The sequence below is a fragment of the Schistocerca piceifrons genome, chromosome 8 (genome assembly GCF_021461385.2).
Source record: "Schistocerca piceifrons isolate TAMUIC-IGC-003096 chromosome 8, iqSchPice1.1, whole genome shotgun sequence".
Taxonomy (NCBI): domain Eukaryota; kingdom Metazoa; phylum Arthropoda; class Insecta; order Orthoptera; family Acrididae; genus Schistocerca; species Schistocerca piceifrons.
The window spans coordinates 188,596,910-188,611,483 of record NC_060145.1 but is presented as its reverse complement, the minus strand read 5'-3'; the positions used below and the strand labels follow the sequence as shown (position 1 = coordinate 188,611,483).

The window sequence follows — 14,574 nt, the reverse complement described above, 5'->3', positions numbered from 1 at the left end:
AAGATGAAGACACCGTATCCACATTCCTCCAGAACCTCAAGATCTTCTCCCCCATTTGCTTCACCTATTCCTACTCAACCCAACAAGCCCCCTTACCTTCCTCAATGTTGATCCCAACCTCAAAGATGGCTATGTCCGTACGTCTGTCCATATCAAGTCCACCAACCACCAACAATATCTCCACTTCAACACTGCCACCTGTTCCGTACCAAGAAGACCCTTCCACACATCCTAGCAACATTAAAGAACAAATTAAAAAACTCAGTAAAATCAAACAAAGAGAAAAATATTCAATACCAAAAGAATATCTAATTACATTTAAATCAGCATAAGAATAAACAAAAATTATCAAAATAAAACTTCAGTGATGCAGTCCCTCTCCAAAAATATGGAGAGTCTCACTGAGGTCTTTACAGACTGAAATTACATCCCTAACCTTGTACAGAAACAAATCTTTCATACCTTATTTCTCAAGTCAACCACCACCTCCCAAAGTCCTATCATCTGGTCACAAAAGAGCATTCTTCTCATGACTCAGTCTCACCCACTGGAGTAACTGAATCACATTCTCTGCCAGGGGGAAGGCCCACAGTGGTATTCCACTGCCCACTGAACCTACACAATATCCTTGTCCACCCCTACTCCACCCTTGCTCCAAGCTCCTTGCCTCTTGCTCATATCCCTGGAATAGACCTAGATGGAAGCTCTGTCGCACATATCCTCCCACCACCAACTACTCCAGTCCAGTCACAAGCACCACCTATCCCATCAAAGGCAGGGCTACCTATGAAAGCAGTCATGTGATCTACAAGCTAACCAGCAACCACTGTGCTGCGTTTAACGTGCACTTGAAAACCAACAAGCTGTCTGTCTTCATGAATGGCCACTAACAAACTGGCCAAGAGACAACTGGACCACCCAGTTGCTGAGCATGCTGCCCAATACAATGTTCTTCACTTCAGTGATTGGTCTCAGGCTGCACCATCTGGCTCCTTCTTACCAACACCAGCTTTTCTGAATTGAGCAGATGAGAACTCTCCCTGTAATATATCCTACATTTCTGTAACACATATCCTACATTTCTGTAACCCCCTGGCCTCAACCTTTGTTAGCCCATGTCCTTCACCCACCTTTCGCCTTTCCTGCTCCCACTACAGCACTACACAGCCTCTATTCCACCACTGCACCCCACAGTCCTTCTCTCCTTCTCCAATTGCATCCCCCGCCTCCCCACCTAGTCTCATGACTGTAACTAGCTGCCCTGCACTACCCTGTCTCCACCACTTCCCTGTATGATCTCACAAGCAGTGCTTTATCATGCCCCACCCCTTTGTTGCTATCCCTCCTGACTCCTAACCCTGGCTCCTCCTTACCCCAATTGCTTCTCTCATTCTGTGCAGCCTGGCCTCGGTGGCCAGAGACAGTTGTCATGTGTGTGTCACTTGTGCTTGTGTGAATAAGTGTGTGTTGCCTACTTTAGAATAAGGTCTTTTGACTGAAAGCTCACGTGTTTGGCAATCTTTTTGTTGTGCCTGTCTGCGGCTCAACATCTCCTATGTATGGTGAATAATAGTCTATCCTTTTCATGATACTGTCATTATTGAATCAAGAAACAATGTTTCGGGGAATAACACTATGTCTGAACCAGAGAGAGGATTCAGGAGCACCAATTTTAGGAGAAAGTTTGTTACCAGTGTTTGTGTAGGGGTTATTGCATATGTCGCATATTTGTTTAGGGCCAGAGATACTATAAATTTTATATTTAATGTATGTTAGTAAGTGACCTTTGCTTTTCTTAGGAACTGTCTCATAGACAATTCCCCTTATTATTTTAGATTTCCTTGAGGTAGTTATAAGTTTCCAGTTGAAAAATTTCTTGGACTCATGGATAACCTTGTTGAGAATCTTTTTATACAGTCTGAAACAGTCATGAAATAACTTACTGTCCGTAGTCATGCCGTGTGCAAGCAAGTGTTTTCTATTTTTGAAAGAGATCTGTATTCATTAAGTTAACCATTTATTAGTAGATTTATTGCAATGGAACTGTATAGATATAAAATTGATTGAATATCAGACATAACAGCACTGCAGATTAGACAATAATTCATCTGCCTTACTGTCAACATCACACACCTTCATTTAGTTTTCAGGAGCAAATGTGTGAAAGTAGCCACATTGCTTTTGGTGCACATTGATGCCAGTTTGTATACATGTTGGTATGTTTCTGTCTGCTCATCTGTGTTTTGCACAGCTATGTTCAGTAACCTACCCCCATGAACCATGGACCTTGCCATTGGTGGGGAGGCTTGCGTGCCTCAGCGATACAGATGGCCGTACCATAGGTGCAACCACAATGGAGGGGTATCTGTTGAGAGGCCAGACAAATGTGTGGTTCCTGAAGAGGGGCAGCAGCCTTTTCAGTACTTGCAGGGGCAACAGTCTGGATGATTGACTGATCTGGCCTTGTAACATTAACCAAAACGGTCTTGCTGTGCTGGTACTGCGAATTGCTGAAAGCAAGGGCAAACTACAGCCGTAATTTTTCCCGAGGACATGCAGCTTTACTGTATGGTTAAATGACGATGGCGTCCTCTTGGGTAAAATATTCCGGAGGTAAAATAGTCCCCCATTCGGATCTCTGGGCGGGGACTACTCAAGAGGATGTCGTTATCAGGAGAAAGAGAACTGGCATTCTAAGGATCGGAGTGTGGAATGTCAGATCCCTTAATCAGGCAGGTAGGTTAGAAAATTTAAAAAGGGAAATGGATAGGTTGAAGTTAGATATAGTGGGAATTAGTGAAGTTCGGTGGCAAGAGGAACAAGACTTTTGGTCAGGTAAATACAGGGTTATAAATACAAAATCAAATAGGGGTAATGCAGGAGTAGGTTTAATACTGAATAAAAAAATAGGAGTGCGGGTAAGCTACTACAAACAGCATAGTGAATGCATTATTGTGGCCAAGATAGACACGAAGCCCATGCCTACTACAGTAGTACAAGTTTATATGCCAACTGGCTCTGCAGATTATGAAGAAATTAATGAAATGTAGGATGAGATAAAAGAAATTATTCAGGTAGTGAAGGGAGACGAAAATTTAAGTCATGGGTGACTGGAATTCGAGAGCAGGAAAGGGAGAGAAGGAAACATAGTGGGTGAATATGTATTGGGGGAGATAACTGAAAGAGGAAGCCGTCTGGTAGAATTTTGCACAGAGCATAACTTAATCATAGCTAACACTTGGTTCAAGAATCATAAAAGAAGGTTGTATAATGGAAGAATCCTGGAGATACTAGAAGGTATCAGATAGATTAAATAATGGTAAGACAGAGATTTAGGAACCAGGTTTTAAATTGTAAGACATTTCCAGGGGCAGATGTGGACTCTGACCACAATCTATTGATTATGAACTGTAGATTAAAACTGAAGAAACTGCAAAAAGGTGGGAATTTAAGGAGATGGGACCTGGATAAACTGACTAAACCAGAGGTTTTACAGAGTTTCAGGGAGAGCATAAGGGAACAATTGACAGGAATGGGGGAAAGAAATACAGTAGAAGAAGAATGGGTAGCTCTGAGGGATGAAGTAGTGAAGGCGGCAGAGGATCAAGTAGGTAAAAAGACAAGGGCTAGTAGAAATCCTTGGGTAACAGAAGAAATGTTGAATTTAATTGATGAAAGGAGAAAATATAAAAATGCAGTAAATGAAGCAGGCAAAAAGGAATACAAACGTCTCAAAAATGAGATCGACAGGTAGTGCAAAATGGCTAAGCAGGCATGGCTGGAGGACAAATGTAAGGATGTAGAGGCTTATCTCACTAGGGGTAAGATAGATACAGCCTACAGGAAAATTAAAGAGACCTTTGGAGAAAAGAGAGCCACTTGTATGAATATCAAGAGCTCAGATGGAAACCCAGTTCTAAGTAAAGAAGGGAAAGCAGAAAGGTGGGAGGAGTATATAGAGGGTCTATACAAGGGCAATGTACTTGAGGACAATATTATGGAAATTGAAGAGGATGTAGATGAAGATGAAATGGGAGATACAATACTGCGTGAAGAGTTTGACAGAGCACTGAAAGACCAAATTCGAAACAAGGCCCCGGGAGTAGACAACATTCCATTGGAACTACTGACAGCCTTGGGAGAGCCAGTCCTGACAAAACTCTACCATCTGCTGAGCAAGATGTATGAGACAGGTGAAATACCCTCAGACTTCAAGAAGAATATAATAATTCCAATCCCAAAGAAAGCAGGTGTTGACAGATGTGAAAATTACTGAACTATCAGTTTAATAAGTCACAGCTGCAAAATACTAACACGAATTCTTTACAGACGAATGGAAAAACTGGTAGAAGCCGACCTCGAGGAAGATCAGTTTGGATTCTGCAGAAATGTTGGAACACGTGAGGCAATACTGACCCTACGACTTATCTTAGAAAATAGATTAAGGAAAGGCATTTGTAGACTTAGAGAAAACTTTTGACAATGTTGACTGGAATACTCTCTTTCAAATTCTAAAGATGGCAGAGGTAAAATACAGGGAGCGAAAGGCTATTTACAATTTGTACAGAAACCAGATGGCAGTTATAAGAGTCGAGGGGCATGAAAGGGAAGCAGCGGTTGGGAAGGGAGTGAGACAGGGTTGTAGCCTCTCCCTGATGCTATTCAATCTGTATATTGAGCAATCAGTAAAGGAAACAGAAGAAAAATTTGGAGTTGGTATTAAAATCCATGGAGAAGAAATAAAAATGTTGAGGTTCGCTGATGACATTGTAATTCTGTCAGAGACAGCAAAGGACTTGGAAGAGCAGTTGAACGGAATGGACAGTGTCTTGAAAGGAGGATATAAGATGAACATCAACAAAAGCAAAACGAGGATAATGGAATGTAGTCGAATTAAGTCGGGTGATGCTGAGGGAATTAGATTAGGAAATGAGACACTTAAAGTAGTAAAGGAGTTTTGCTCTTTGGGGAGCAAAATAACTGATGATGGTCGAAGTAGAGAGGATATAAAATGTAGACTGGCAATGGCAAGGAAAGCGTTTCTGAAGAAGAGAAATTTGTTAACATCGAGTATAGATTTAAGTGTCAGGAATTCGTTTCTGAAAGTATTTGTATGGAGTGTAGCCATGTATGGAAGTGAAACATGGACGATTAATAGTTTGGACAAGAAGAGAATAGAAGCTTTTGAAATGTAGTGCTACAGAAGAATGCTGAAGATTAGATGGGTAGATCACATAACTAATGAGGAGGTATTGAATAGAATTGGGGAGAAGAGGAGTTTGTGGCACAACTTCACTAGAAGAAGGGATCAGTTGGTAGGACATGTTCTGAGGCATCAAGGGATCACAAATTTAGCATTGGAGGGCAGCGTGGTGGGTAAAAATCGTAGAGGGAGACCAAGAGATGAATACACTAAGCAGATTCAGAAGGATGTAGGTTGCAGTAAGTACTGGGAGATGAAGAAGCTTGCACAGGATAGAGTGGCATGGAGAGCTGCATCAAACCAGTCTCAGGACTGAAGATGACGACAACAACAACAACAACATGTTCAGTTTCAAACATATATTATCAGATATACTGCAAAAATATTGTTTAATGTGCATAATGATGATATGTTGCTATTAACAAGAAATCTGTGAATAGTGGAGGTACTCATAGAACTCGTGGGTGAGTGCACGGGTCGCTTCATAAGCTCTCTACAATATTTTGGCAAACAGACGTGTTGCCACCTTGAAGTGTTTCCTGATGACTACTGCTCTGCTTGATTTGGTGTCCTGTGTATGTCAGCCTCTGCCCCCTCCATCATTCCAGTTCTACTGCTGTCATTGCAGCCACCACACTGGTGGAAAGGGTTGTTGGATCGTCATGCTTGGCTGCAAATTCAGCTTTCAGTCACCACACTTCACGACCAGGTGTGGACCTCATTGTATGGAAACACTTTACTTTTTCTCAGCTCAGTGGAGGGTTCCATGTCTGATTCAGTTGTAGGTCACTATCTATGTTAATTAGATCATCTGGGACCTTAATTTTAATGGCCCCTTTAATCATGCAATCTTAGACAGAAGGAAGATTGGCCAAGTATTTCAGTTTTGTTGTAATCTGTAGTATGGCCAGTTTTCATAGTATGGCTGGCCATGGCTGATTTGTGGTCTGCTGTAATTCCGTGTGGCACCTATGTCCATGACACCTCTCCTCTACTGTGCGTACAGTTTCCACAATGTATACTTTGCTGCACTGGCAAGGATTTGATAAATCTGTGGTTTGCAAAGGCCTAGGTCTAGAAGCATCAAGGTCTTGGGGGAGGTGCAAAATGCACATTTGACATGTGTCACTCCAAGATTCTGCTGCCTTTTCTGGCAGAATTGCCAACAGATGGGATGCATGTTAGTGATTTGTGCCTCTTTTCCTTCCTGCTGTTTGGTAAGTACAACATGCATAAACACATGCCTTATCTGCTTGTTGGTGTTCCTAATCCTTCAGGATGTTGTCTCCAGGTGCTTCAACTCGGTTGGAAGGCTGTCTTGGTGACAGATGGATCATGCCCTGTAAACAGTTGGGCATTAAAGCCTTCACACTGGGAACTGTAGTGACTACTGGAGGCATGTAGGTAGAGATAATTGTGTCTGGGCTTTCTGTAAACACTATGTCCCAGTGTACCATCTGGTTTCTGTTTCACCAGGGTGTCAAGAAACAGAAGGATGCTATCCTGTTCCACCTCCATGGTAAACTGTACATTGGGGTGAGTTGAGCTGAGGTCATGGAGAAATTCACCTAAGCTCTCCCATCCACGAGGCCCAACGATGACCATCATCCACATAATGGTAGAAAGAGGTTGGTTTTAATTAGGCTCAACTTGAAGAGCCTTGTCGGGCTGTGCTTAAATTTCTTACTTATCAATTACTTAGTGGTATTTTGCTGAAGAAGGGGACTATATTGCAACTTACCAGCAGGTCACTATCACTGAGCTGAAGTTTATGTAAATTTTGTACAAAATGACTGGAACTACAGATATTGCTACTCCAGTGTTACTAAGTGAGGGCCACAAGGGGATGCCCTCTTTGTGGACTTTTGGAAGCCCAAACAGCCATGGTGTATAAACAGCACATGGTTGAAGTTTCTTAACAGCTTTTGCATCAAAGGTATTGTGAAAAAGTTCAACGATTTTACCTGGAGATGACTTGCCAAATCTCCTATTCTCCAGCATGCTGCATCATCATCAAGAAGTACAACAATTTTCTGGTTATAAAATATGAGCACAGGGACAACACTAACATTTCCTTTGTCAGTGGACAAGATGATCATATCTAGAGTTCATGTAACTCCTGGACAGCTGCTCTTTCCACCTTTGAAATGTTGCTCTTTGGTGATGCAGCCCTATTGACTGCACAGCACATTTCACAGCATATTTTTTGGCATCATTGACTGACAGTGTGTACGTTGCTTGTTTCACACTGCTTATGATGTCCGAAATCAGTAGTGATGTTGAGGTTGGGGTTAAGTTTAGATTTTCCTCCATGTAGGGTTGATACAGTTCACTTAGGTGATTCTCGCATAGTTTTATGTCATGCTGCAAGATGTTCAGACTTTGTGTCTGTGTAGTTGTAGATTTTCTTCGTGTGCTATTGGTCTATGCCCATGTGACAGTGACAATCCAATCCCAAGCAGTGGAAGAGATGCTGAAGCTATCTTGAGATGAACACCCAATATTTCTTTGAGATAGTGTCTGTGATGTGGTCGTGAGTGTGCAAAACACACATTTGACATTTGGGTGCTACATTGGGGCGTATATTGGGGAAACTATATGCAGAGCAAAACAGCTAGTGTGTGACATCAAATAGTTTATAATTGCAAGACAAATGGGATGAAAGACAATACTGAACTATCTCCAGGAGCTCTTGGACTTTAGGCTCAACAATAGGTAAAACATGTGGCAGGTTCATTGCTAAATTACGAGTAAAATATAGTCAATTTAAACTGGAGGTGGCTTACCAAACAGTCTGTGACCATCCTAGAATATTGCTTGAGCATGTGGAACTCATACCAATTAGAACTAACAAGACCTATTCAATGTACATCAAGAAGGGCAGCCCATGTAGTTACTTACATGTTTGAATCATGAAAGACCATCATGGAAAAGCTTGAAAACCTGAACTGGCAAGGGCTTGAAGACAGATTTCAACTATTCTGTGAATGCTTACTTTCAGTTTTGTGAAAACCAGTATTAATTGATGAATACACTACATTCCTCTACATAAGACTCCAATGGGGTCTATGAAGGCAAGATTGGAATAATTACAGCACACAGAGAGACAGTTGGCAGTTATTCTTCCCATAATTGATATGTAAATGGAAGGTAAAAAACCCAGATATGTGATATGATAGAAAGAGCCCTGTCCCATACACTTGACAGCAATTTTCAGAATGTGGATGCAGAAATACAAATCAGGGAGGAAGGTGAGAGATTTCTATGGTGAGTAATTTTATACTTTGAGCATTTTGTAGAGTATGAAGCAAAAGTAATAGTGTGGGGCCTGTATTTTAGCTAGCTGTGGAGTGGATTTCAGCAACAGCTTCACCTTATATCTTAAAGAAAGTAGTAAGCTGGAGGAGGCTTTGGTTATAATAATAATATCTTGGTGCAAGTCTTTCAGTTAGATGGCACTGAGCAACTTACATGTTGTTGTGACTCGCCGATCTTTCAAAGAGCCGCCACACAATCCACAAGTCCCCTACATGTGGCGCTGTCTGCCAGCGATGCAGCAGCCACGCCACCTAAGCGGCCAGCCAGGCATCGGCCGCTAGACTTGGACCCAGTGCTGATTTAACTGTTACCATGTACACATGTCTTACTTCGTCTAATTGCTCTGTGACTTAAATGTATTGTGTCGTTATAACAATTGGTGATGAGGTAGTGGATTTTTTCTTTTCATCGTTAACCCACAGGTTTCCATGGCTACTGTAGAGCAACTATTGCAAGGTCTCATTGAACAGCAAACGCTTCTAACATCGGCGATTCTCGATTTCTTCGCGGCATCAAATGCGGGGTGTTTCTCGTCGTTGTCTATACCTCCTTTTCCTCCTTACGACGGAAGACTGGTCTGATTACGAAAAACGTCTTTGACACCACTTCTTGGCATTTCATGTCACGGACGAACAAACATGTAAGTCTCTGTTCCTTTCATGGATTTCACCTCAATTGTATCGGTTGTTGTCGCAATTGGCTCCTTTGAAAGATCCTGCGTCTTTGTCCTTTGCTGAAATGTGCTCACTTTTCTATTTTCACAAGCAAACACATGTGGTAGCCTCTTGTGTTGCCTTTTATTGTTGTCATAAACAACCGAATCAATCCTATCGCACTTGGGCTGCTGAGCTTCACGGCCTTAGTCGAAAGTGTCAATTTGTTACTGACGTTCACAAAGAATCCTATGCAGATACCATGGTTCGGGATGCTATTATCCAGTCGGCGCCTGACAAAGAAGTTCGGCAACATGCCCTTCACTTAGCAAACTGACTCTAGATGAAGTGCTATCCATCACACAGTCTTTTGAAATTTCTCGCACCGCTGGGGCGCAAATAGAGGCGTGGGGTGACGTTGGGGAAATACAACCTCTGTGTGCTGTTGACGACGCGTGCGGTGCGTCCCCGCCGGCCGACGTGGCCGCAGTACGCTCCCACATGCAGCCTTGGCCTAACTGTAAACAACCCTCTAAGAAGCTGCAGCAAAACCCCCGGCAACTTCCTTCATGTCCGCGGTGTTTTACGAAACAATCATGGGAGGACTGTCCCCAATGATGGGCTGTGTGTCACAATTGCAAAAAGAAGGGTCATGTGTCTGCTGTTTGCAAATCCGACCGCATACATGATGTTCGTGACCATGATGCTGATTCTGCTTCTGTGTTGTCTGTCAATTGCACTTCATCCCTTTCAGGGAAGTTATTCCTTACTGTCCAAATCCTTAAGCAGGATGTTCGCATGCAGGTGGATACCGGTTCTGCTGCCACTATAATTAATTCTCAGACGTATCTTCAGTTGGGTTCTCCACTCCTATCACATGTCACTCGGCAATTACGGACATACAATAAACAGAAGATTTCTCTCTTGGGACAATTTAATGCTGAGGTATCTTACAAATCCGTCGTTCACACTGTTCCCATATTTGTGGTCGACCAGAGTAATGCAGAGAATATTTTTGGTTTCAATGCCTTTCACGTTTTTGGGTTCTCCATAGATGACTCTGTCAATATTGTCTCTGATGCTATTCCTTATGCTCAATTGGATTCCTTGTCGACGACATTTTCGTCCCTTTTTTCTCCTGGGTTAGGCCATGCAAACGATTTTGAAGCTCATAACACGCTCAAACCCACTGCTCGGCCTAAATTTTTGGGCTCGGCCCATTCCTGTGGCCCTTCATGATTGGGTAAAACAGGAGCTGGATCGTCTCACTACTTCAGGGGTCTTGCTTCCTGTCGCTTCCAGTGAGTGGTCCTCTCTTGTCGTTGTCGTTGCTAAGCCCACTGGTGATATTCGTCTCTGTGGCGATTTTAAAGCCACTGTAAATGCTCAATGCCTTATCGACACTTACCCTATGCCCTGACCTGAGGAATTGTTCACTAAACTTGCTGGAAGCCAGTATTTTTCTAAAATTGACATGTCATAACCTTATCATCAACTTCCTCTCGACACTGCTTCCCAGCAGTTTCTGGTCCTTAACACGCCTTTCAGCCTCTATCAATACCAACGATTGCCATTCAGGGTTGCCAGCTCTCTTTCAGTGATTCTTGGAACAATTATTGCTTCCTGTCCCTGGGTGTATCAATTACTTGGAGGACTTGGTTGTCACTGGCTCCACCACTTAGGAACATCTTCAGAATCTCCACACACTTTTTCACGTCTTACAGACTGCTGATCTTAAGTGTAATCTTCAGAAGTCACAATTTTTTCAGGCATCTATCACTTACTTGGGGTTTCAAGTCTCTCAGGATGATATTCGTCCGCTTCAGCAAACTGTCGCTGTTATCATTGACCTTCCTCTCCCTACATCTGTTAAGGAACTGCAGGCCTTCTTGGGGTAAATAGCATACTATCACAAGTTTTTACCGTCTGCTGCTTCGGTGGCTCAGCCGTTGCATTGCCTGTTGCATAAAAACGTGCCTTTTTACTGGTCCGTGTCATGCGATGCGGCTTTCCAGAAATTGAAGACTATGCTGAAACAGGCCCCGTGCCTGGCTACTTATCGACCTGGCCAACATCTTGTTCTTGCCATGGACACCTCTCAATACAGGGTCGGTGCAGTCCTTGCGCACCGTTTTTCTGACGGCTCTGAACAACCCATTGCTTATGCCTCCAAAACACTCACGGATGCCCAACAAAAGTATTCCCAAATTGAAAAAGAAGCTTTGGCCATTATTTATGCTCTTCATATGTTTGGTGTTTTTCTCTATGGATCCAAATTTCATCTTGTTACAGATCACAAACCACTTGTTTCCTTGTTTCATCCATCATCGTCACTTCCTGACAAGGCTGCACACCGCCTCCAGTGTTGGGCTCTTTACTTGTCTCGTTTCAATTATGAGATTCATTTCCAGCCGATGGCTCAACATGCGAATGCTGATGCACTGTCTCGCCTTCCCGTGGGTCCTGATCTGGCATTTGATAGGGACGAACTTTTGTGTTTGCACCTGGATGTTGCCAAGCAGCGGGTTGTGGACAGATTCCCCATCACCGGGGACCGGCTGGCAGCTGCTACGGGTTCTGATCCTACCCTCTCCCAGGTTTTAAGCTTTATTCAGAAGGGTTGGCCATATCGTCCGTCCGCTAAGACTTCTGACCTGTTGTGGAACTACTACGCTTTGCGCTACCGCTTCACGGCTAGTGATGGTGTTATCCTCCTTTCCACCAACAATGCTTCGCCGCGTGTTGTGGTACCTACGTCTTTGCGTGCTTCGGTCTTGCACCTCCTTCACCAAGGGCGCTGGAGTGTCTCTCGCACAAAATCTCTGGCGCACCGTCATGTGTACTGGCCTTGCATCGACTCTGAAATAGCACACATGGTCGCTGCCTGCGGCCCTTGTGCATCACAGGCCACCTCCCCGAAGTAACATCTTTGTCACCGTGGCCTGGGAGTGCATTCATGCTGACTTCGCGGGACCTTTTTTAGGTATTTATTGTCTACTCGTAATTGACACCTACTCTAACTTTCCTTTCATTGTCCGTTGCATGTCGCCTACCACCGCGGCAACCACAAATGCTCTAGCTCGCATTTTCTCTTTGGAAGGCTGTCCCTCTACTCTTGTTACTGATAATGGTCTGCAATTTGCCTCCTCCAAATTTGCAGATTTTTGTGCTCGTCATGGCGTCATGCATGTCACGGCCCCTCCATTCCATCCACAATCAAACGGTGAGGCTGTACGACTGGTCTGCACATTTAAGGCTCAGATGCAGAAACTCCTGACTTCTTCTGCTGCTGATGATGTGCTTCTCCAATTTCTGGCTTCTTACCATTTCACCCCCATGGGTGACCACAGCCCGGCTGAGCTCTTACATGGCCGACAGCCCCGCATGCTACTTCATCTTCTGTGGCCTTCCACCTCACGACCACGGGTGCTTTCACTTGGCTGGTTCACCGCCGACGACCTTGTCTGGGAACAGGGATATGGCAGGCGGCGACCATGGACTCCTGGCCACATCTTACAACATCGTGGCCGACGCCTGTATGAAATCCAGATGGACACGGGTGTTGCAGTGCGTCATTCGGACCAGCTTTGGCCTTGCGTGCCGGCAACGCCTGTTTCGAATGCTGCTACACCACCTTCGGCTCTACCTGATGCTCGGGATCTTGGCATCTTTCACTACTCACAACGCAGCCCTCTCACCGTCATCTCGGTGCCAGTTGAAGAACGGACGCCACCAGGAGACGTGCTCATGCAGGAACCAGTTGACCATCATCTGTCAGAGCCAATCTACTTGCCTCCTTCTCCTACAGACTCCGACACATTGCCCATGTCTCCTGTTATATCAACTGGACTTGCCGCAATGGGCAGATTGGTGCACGGGGCCCCAGCCGATTCGACCCATACGTCTCCTGTCATATCGACCCGTTATCATCGGGGACACTTCCGTCCATACGGGAAGCCTCCTCCTCGAGACTTTATGGCCAGTCACACAACACCTATGGACGTTAGCAATCTACCAGCCACCTCCATCAATACCAGTGCAAAAATTTCAAAGGGGGGAAAAGTGTTTGATTAGCCAATCATTTAAAGTGCCGCCGCACAATTACGTGCGTTGTCTACATGCGGCGCTGTCTGCCAGCCATGCAGCAGCCGCGCCACCTAAGCGGCCAGCCAGCCAGCGGCCGCTAGACTTGGACTCAGTGCTCATTCGAATGTTACCGTGTTCACATGTGTTGCTTTGTCAACTTGTTCAATGACTTATATGTGTTGTGTCGTTTCGAAATATATGTGTTCAACTTGACGTTATAACAGGTTCAAGTCAGGAAAACATGCAGGCCAAGCAGTTGAAGAAGTATATCCAGGAACCCTGCCCAAATATTCAGTCCATATTGTCTCCAAAACCCATGGGGGCACACAGTATATGTATTTCATCAGCCCACACATGCCTCCTGTGGGAATTGAGAGCATTTTCCCTTGTAACTTGGCTTTGTCTGTGAAAAAGGTCCACTGTGGGAAGTCAGGCTGAAACACACAACAGTGCAAGAACAACCTGTGCAGAAGTGGCCTTGTGATGCAAAATACTATGGCTGCATTGCCTGTATCTTCTGGCTGTGGTACAGGTGTAGCTCCTGCTTATGTAGAACATGCCAACAGTTTGGTGATACATTCAGTCTACATGCTAAGTTTGTGGTACTCATCACAGAACCACTGACCCAGGCTAATTCTTTCAAAACTGCAAAGAGGCACTGATAAACAGCTACAGTTGCTAAAATTGAACAATGTTCCAGAGCATGATGGCACCTACGTCTGATGTTAAACAGAAACTGTAGTAGAGTTAGCTCCCATTTTAGTCATAATATAAATATCTGTAGATCCCTTGTACATAAAATTGTCTTCAGTGATTGCAAGAAAGCACAGGTCACACCTATATCCAAGAAGGGTAGCAGATGTGATCTGCGAAACTATCATCCTATTTTGTTGACATCTAGCTGCTGTATAATTGTAGAACATATTCTTATCTCAAACATAATGAAGTGTCTCAAACAGAATGGTCTCCCCCATTCCACATGCAAACCGGCATGGATTATGAACACATCAAATATATGAAACCATACTTGTGCTTTTTTCGCAAGAGATCCAGAAAACCATGGATCAGGGGATCAAGTGGAAGCAGTTTGCCTTTTTTTCTGAAAGCATTTAACTTGGTGCCAAAACCAATGATTATTAAGAAAAATGGGGTTATATGGGGTATTAAACAAAATTTATGACTGGATTGAGAACATCCCGGTAGGGAGGATGGAGCATGTTATCCTGGATGGTAAGTCATTAACAGTAGTAGATGTAACTCCAGACATGCCTCAGGCAAGGGTGTTTGGGTCCTTGTTCGTGTTGTACATTACCT

General features: G+C 43.9%; 1 long non-coding RNA gene across 1 annotated transcript in view; it reads left to right on the top strand.

Annotated features, from left to right (window-relative positions):
• LOC124712531 overlaps positions 1–14,574 on the top strand; it is an 84,089-nt gene that overhangs the window by 26,688 nt on the left and 42,827 nt on the right. Inside the window, exon 2 of the long non-coding RNA XR_007005589.1 lies at positions 6,680–6,831. This is a non-coding gene — a long non-coding RNA (uncharacterized LOC124712531). The remainder of the gene's footprint in view (positions 1–6,679; positions 6,832–14,574) is intronic.